At 35.8% G+C, this 6,838-nt stretch overlaps 1 protein-coding gene across 3 annotated transcripts in view; it reads right to left on the reverse strand.

Moving 5' to 3' along the window:
• Nucleotides 1-6,005: 6,005 nt before the first annotated feature.
• Nucleotides 6,006-6,838, reverse strand: part of LOC149096137 (uncharacterized) — a 12,136-nt gene continuing 11,303 nt past the window's right edge. For all 3 annotated transcript variants that reach the window (XM_089281548.1, XM_089281545.1, XM_089281547.1), the window contains one exon: nucleotides 6,006-6,838. This exon is cut by the window's right edge and continues 1,239 nt beyond it. The gene's annotated coding sequence lies outside the window, so the exon portion shown is untranslated.

A 6,838-nucleotide genomic window follows, 5' to 3' on the forward strand; every position in this document is an offset into this window, starting at 1 on the left:
AATATTTTGATTTTGAGTGAACAAAATTAAGCTGTTCGAGAACCAAGAACAAATAGTTGTCGGAAGAACTACTGACGGACGATTGACACAGATTTCATAAAACACCTAACTTCAATTGAAATGAGATTTCAACCTTATTTTAAGTCCTTAAAAATTCTGTTGTTGAATTGAGTTTGAAGTACCGATGTACTTTCGCACTTGAAAGTTTCTACCTTCACTTAAACTGATTTATTCAACCTTTCCTTTTAAGTCCGTGTTGTTGAATTGACTTTTAAAGAGTAGTGCATTGAATTGACCTTTAATTACCAAAGTACTTTCGCACTTCAGAACTTCTGCCTTCACTTAAACTGATTTTTTTTAACCTTTCCTTTTAAGTCCGTGTTGTTGAATTGACCTTTAAGCAGTACTACAGGATGCTGTAAAGTGCGTAATACCACTTAATCAAGCACATTTGCCTTTAATATAATGATTCCTTTTGTATTCACTCCGGGATGACTTAAAAAGCAATTAAGTCTTAACACAGATTTTGTTACTAATTAAGTTTTTTGCCTTCTTTTTGAAATTTTGAAATGTAAAACAATACGTGTTTATTAGTTTCTTTCACTTTTTCCACGAGGCTGGACTTTGAAATTTTCGTCGGCAAAAGGATCTTTTTCTCCTACGTCAACTTTTCATGATCAAGAGGTTGTCAGGGAAAATTTGCAAGCACAACGCCAAAAATATAAGGGGATTTTTAATGATATACCAGTCAACCAGTCAGTTTTCCTTGCCCTATATTTTTGAAAGAGGGAAAACCTTGACTGAGAATTTGAGGAACGGATGGAAAAATGAAGGAAAATAGAATTTTCGTCTTTTTTTTTTTTTTTCTTTTTCTTTTTTGCCCTACAGGTGTTATCTAGACAAAATGTTTATTTTTATGCGTCCAAAAACATTTTAGCGGCCTCTTTCACTCACTGTCGGGTGTACAATACTCTTTTCTTTATGATTCATTATTAAGCTCACCCTTCCTGGGCTCATTAAAATTTTACCTAGTAAACAAGAGGGTTTTTTTTTTTCGATTATGAATGACATTGTCCATCCGTACGAATCAACATCTTGTCTTTTGTAGGTTGCTTTCAGGTTCGAGATTAATGAAAAAGGATAGAACGAAATCGAGTTTAGCTTCTCTAAAACTACGTGTCATTTCTAGGTCGATCCGTGCCAAGATCTGTCCATAAAAAAGCTCTCTTTCAATATTTTCACATTTTTAATGAGTATTAAATTAACTATAAAACAACTGCAGCACTGAACAAGATAATTAACATTTTACATTAAATATAATGAGAGTTAACTAGTCCTAAAATTACAGTTTATTACGAAATTTTGGGGCAAATTACGAGAAACTTTGTTTTTTGCTGTAGTAAAATTCACTATTAAAAAACTTTTCTTTTTTTGTCAATGATAAAAATCGATCCTAACACCCAGATCTAGATAAGCAATTTTCCTAAAGGAAATAGCCTATAGGCTGTTTTTGTCCCAAGAGGTTATTTCGTCACAGTTTTACTATCACGGGAATCGTACATAAGGGTGCCCGTCTACCAGTTTTCGAAATTTTGTTACGTACCATTAACGCACCCTTCGAAACTTATCTCGTAATGAAGATAACGAAAATATTGTCGTTTAAAGACCGTAAAACTTCGTTAACTTTGACTGTGATGAGTACAGACCAGGCTCGAGGTCCTGTCTTTCAGAGATTTTCTTTAGAGGAGCAATATTAAAATGTAGAAAACATTTGGAGCAGTAACTACTTGAAACATCTTTGAACGTTCAGTGCATGGAAAATTTTGATTGAAATGTATGGTTGACATCCTCCGCACAAATCAAATTCTCACAAAATGGCCCTTAGCTTTGGGACAAAACGAGATATATATCTCTCTCTAATATTTATTATTTCCTTTTAAAAAATGTTTTCCTTGGAGTTGGGATCAATATTTTCATCATTTGGAAAAATAAGTTTAAGAATAAGAGTAGACGAGAAAAATTATCTTACCCTGTGAATTATAACGACAGGCAAAGTTACTCGCGTATAGACTCTTTGCATAAATACGCCTAAATTTGAATAACAATACTATATGCATCCTTGACCTCGTACTTATGTTTTCAGACAAAGGATTTTTCACGTGAATGCGAGGCTTAGGACGTATAAGTATTGTTATTCAAACTTAAGCGCTATTTATGTAAAAGGTCTATAACTGCTTCTGTTGGACTTTGATTTTAGCACTAGGTGAAAAATGAACAACGTTGTTCGGAGCTTCAGTTCTGTTTTCGTCAATTCAATATTCACAGAAATATGGGACAACATTGAAAGGCAATATTTAATGAGCTCAGGGTGGGTGAGTTTATTGATGAATCAGAACAAAACGAATACTGTTCGTCCGAACGTGAGTCAGTGTAAAAGGTCGTTATGTTTCTATTTCCTTTTTTTTTTTTTTTTCTCCGCAAGCATGAAAAATAAAAATGTTCTCTAGAAAACACGCGCAGGAAAAAAACTATATTCTTTCCTTTTTCCAACTGTTCATTTTATTTTTATTGAATGATTTTCCTTTTCAAAAGTATAGGGCTAAAAAAGGAGAACTATTTTGGTTTACTGGTATATCAGTAAAATTGCCCTCACTGCTTTGTGCTCATAATATTTCCCTGACAACTTTTTCAGGTGTTGAAATCGAAAAAAATCTTCTTTAAAGGATATTTCAAGATCCAGCTTAGAGCAAAAATTTAAATTAACATTGGCAGAATTGGAAATTAATATTTTAAACTTTTTTTTTGGGCACAATCTTTTATAAAGCTTCGGACTGAATTGTGTTCTCAAGTAGTACTGGACTGAGTACAAAAGGAATAAATATGTTAAATTTCAATGGAGCATATTGAAGTGATATTACACAGTGTGTAGGAAAGCATCCTGTAGTACTCCTTTAAAGTCAATTAAATAACACGAACTTCAAAGAAAAGGTCAAAAAATCGGTTTAATTGAAGGCAGAAGTTCTTCCGACTACTTAACTTTTAACTTTTATTTTTTCCTAGCTCTCAACTTAATGGTGAACCAACATATTTCAAGATAATTGCATAAATGTCTCACCTGCTAGCAAAAAGCACATTATAAAAGTAACTGGAGCATCAACACGGTTGCAATAAACAAGACCCAGTGATAACACACAAACTGCGGTGACAAACATGACAATAAAACGCATTTTGGAAAACAAAATTCATTAACTTGACGTTTCGTATGTTTCGACGTACATCCTCAGAAGTGACCGTTTGGAATAGAAGTGACAACTAAATTTAAATTAAAGATAAGTAACTAATTAACAATAACAATGACAAAAGCTGAGAAAAATTTGCATATTAAAAGATGTAAACTAATAAAGATAAGTCTTTTCGCTGCTAACATTATCGTTAGGATGGGTTTCAATTCCTTAATTAGTAGAGTCTCCTTTATCTTGCATGAGTATCTGACCGACCTTTTGCCAATATATCAAAGTGGTCCCATTTTAAGTTGTGACCAGTTGACGTGACGTGGTCTGCGATAGCAGACACATGACAGCTACTCGAGATCGCTTTAAAATGTTCAGTTTCTCTGTCATGCAATCTACGTTTTGTTTTTCCAAAGTAGAAATCCTGGCTGTCCCAAAAACTAGCCTTAAACACAATTTTTGATATTTAACAAATGGTAAACGCCATAGCGTGCACTATTGAGTTATGGATGCACGCGGGAGGTTGCTAAGCACTAAAGAAGCGTAAGAGTCGCACGAGGCGATAGCCGAGTGCGACTCTAGCTTCTTGAGTGCTTAGCAAACCTCCCAAGTGCATCCATAACTCAATAGTGCACGCTATGGCGTTTATCATTTGTTTTATAACATAACATTGAGACATTGGAACAACAGAAGTCCTTTTATTGAGCTACATCACAAAAAAAAAATGTTCGTGTAGCCTTACATGACAAGAGAAAACAAGCGCGCGAAAATTTATTCATGACAACCGACTGCACACCAGTAACTCGATAAAGTTTCATCTTCAGACAACTGTGAAGACAATTTCGCATTTCTGGCAGAAGAACGTCGGCCATTACTTTGGAAACAATGTCTGTCAAAAGATTTGCTTTGTAAACATTAGCACACATGTCAGCAGCGTACACCCATGGGCAAATAGTAGACGCTAAATTAACCAATCAGAGCGCGCGTTTTGCTTTAGTTGTGTTATAATTGGGAACGGTTGATCCTATCTTTAAAGGGAAAAAAGACTTGATGCGATGAGCGCTTTGGAAAATAACCCTAAGATTAATGCAGCCATAAAATTTATTAATGCAAGTCCTCAGCTGCTTGGTAACAATTTTGCTTTGTAACCCTGAATAAGGTAGAACTAAGATTATTTCCTTTTTGGGGACTGTGGTGGTTGGATTCTTCGGTCTGTTTTGCTGCCTGTTTAGAACATCATTGATATTTTGATAATATGAAATGGCTCTTCTTTGTGGCAAACTCCAGCGTAACTTTTAAGACTAAGCGGGGCAGTGTTGCTGGATTGGGTAGGGTATAAAATTTGTCAAGACAAATTTGTATTGTGTCATCTAGTGGAACGTTTGTAAACAATGAACTAACATCAAACGAGCACATCATTTCATTGTTATGTTTATACGCCTTAGCCCAGTCTGAAAAACTAAAAGAGTCCTTCATCGTGAATTGATTCGTGGAGATAGGCTGAAGTATGCGTACAAGATATGATGCCAGATTGCAGTTATAAAAGTTATACCGGAGTTTGCCACAAAGAAGAGCCATTTCATATTTAATGGCCAATACTATGACCAAATTGATGATGTGGTTATGGGCTCTTCTTTAGGTCCTGTTTTGGCCAATATCTTTATGTGTCATTTTGAAGAGAAATGGGTTCTTAACAACAACGCTTGCCCTTCTAGTTGGTTTCGGTACGTTGACGATACCTTTACTGTCACCACAGTTTGTGTGTTATTTCCCATTATAAAGATCCAATGAACAAGAAAGGCGAACCTCACCGTGACCCGCGAAAACAATACAATCGAGCTGAACGAAGAAGTTCGAAGAGGGCAAATAATCGTCAATACCAAAAGGAATTTCGACCATGAACATTTTGCTGTCCATCACTGCGTCATTGGGCAATGCTCCGATCCTTAGTGCTCTTCAAAAAGAGACTTCCCTTCATGCTCCAACGAAACCTTTGTTCCGATGTCTGGCGATCACTGATGTTTGTGTTGGAGTAATTACACAACCTCTCCTCACCGTTTTCCTTTCCTCAACCGGAATGAACTTGCAAGTAATTTACTACATCGATAAACTAAGAATTGCTTCAAGCTAGCCCTACAACCAAAACGGAGGGAAAATCAAACGAATCTTGCCTTTTGTCACACAATATCAACCATGAGTGCCACAGATGACCTGCAACTCTTTAAAACTTCTATTTTGATTCGTTCTTGTTAATCTGCACCTCTTTTGTTTTTAGGGCTAGGGGAATTGTTTGTGTTGTATACCTATTGTTTCGTTTGGTGAATCATGAAGACCCTTGTGAACGGTGCGTGGTCGCCCTAGTGCCAAACCTTAAACAAATGCCTGTGGAAAATGGCATTTAATAGAATAACAACCACTACTGAGCGAAATATACAAGGATTCGCCCTTCTTTTTATGCAAAAGAGGGCTTTCGCTCAAAGATATACTCGTGAGAGCCAAGCTATGAAACAAAAGGCTAAAACACACGTTTGGGAATCATGTAGGCCTGTCAACCCCATTACACTGGCTCTATATAAGAGTGTTATTACAATTAATTTTATTGATACAAGACCTTGAATTAATTAGATTCCCAATTGGAAAAATAGAATTTCAAACGTTTACATATCACCGAAATGATATTATTATTATTATTATTATTAGTTGTCATCATAAAATTATTATTATTATTATTATTATTTATTGATGGTACAAAAGATTGTCATGCAAGAAAGAGGATTAGATAACTCAGTATTTATTTAAGACTGAATGAACTCATTGAACTCCTATTTTTGAGACAACCTTGTTTTATCGAATCAAACTGAGCATATAGTTTGTATGTAAACGACTCAGATTTGCTAGGCAACAGATAGTGATAGGCTGTCTATGATTTGTACGATTTTTTTTTTTTTTTTTTTTTTTGGCTGCACAACACATGTATGATTTTTTCAGAGCTGGCAATGTATGAATTTTTTCCTTTGATTGGGAGGCTGCAGGAAAATTTTTTCCTTCCTTCCAAGAATTCCATTCTACAGCTATCAACTGCCATCAAATCTAGTAGAAGCCTCAGACGGTAAGCCACTCTTCTCGGTTTCTTCTTCTCTATTTTTTCTACTTTTTCATCTGCAGAATTTACTTCTGGCAAGAGTTTTGCACACTGATAGCGTTGCTTTTGTTGGAGAAGAGGACCTTAGTAAATATATCGTATTATATCATCTCCTGGTGATAGGTATTTGGTTTAAACAAGTATCTTAAGCTGATAAATCGAGGAAAATTATAAACTCGAGGGGGCATCAATAACAGGCTCTTTAATTTAGGTTGCCGGTGCTTCGCGACTCGTGTTTTCACCGCTTCGCGCCTCTCTCGCAGCTCTCTCATGCGGAGAGAAATAACGAGAAGAGGAAAATCAAGAAAAGCCTCTGGGACCAGGGTAGGTGAGCAGCGAGCACTTCAGAAAATGCTGATGGCGTGCAGCGAGCACTTCGTAGATTCTCCGCTAGCTGGAATCCCTCTTTTAAATTAAAATTAAAAGTTGTTTTGCGCCAAGTAATCTGGCTGACTTTTCCAAAACA

The sequence above is a fragment of the Orbicella faveolata genome, unplaced genomic scaffold (genome assembly GCF_042242905.1).
Source record: "Orbicella faveolata isolate gen_17 unplaced genomic scaffold, um_ofav_v1 contig_48, whole genome shotgun sequence".
Classification (NCBI taxonomy): Eukaryota; Metazoa; Cnidaria; class Anthozoa; order Scleractinia; family Merulinidae; genus Orbicella; species Orbicella faveolata.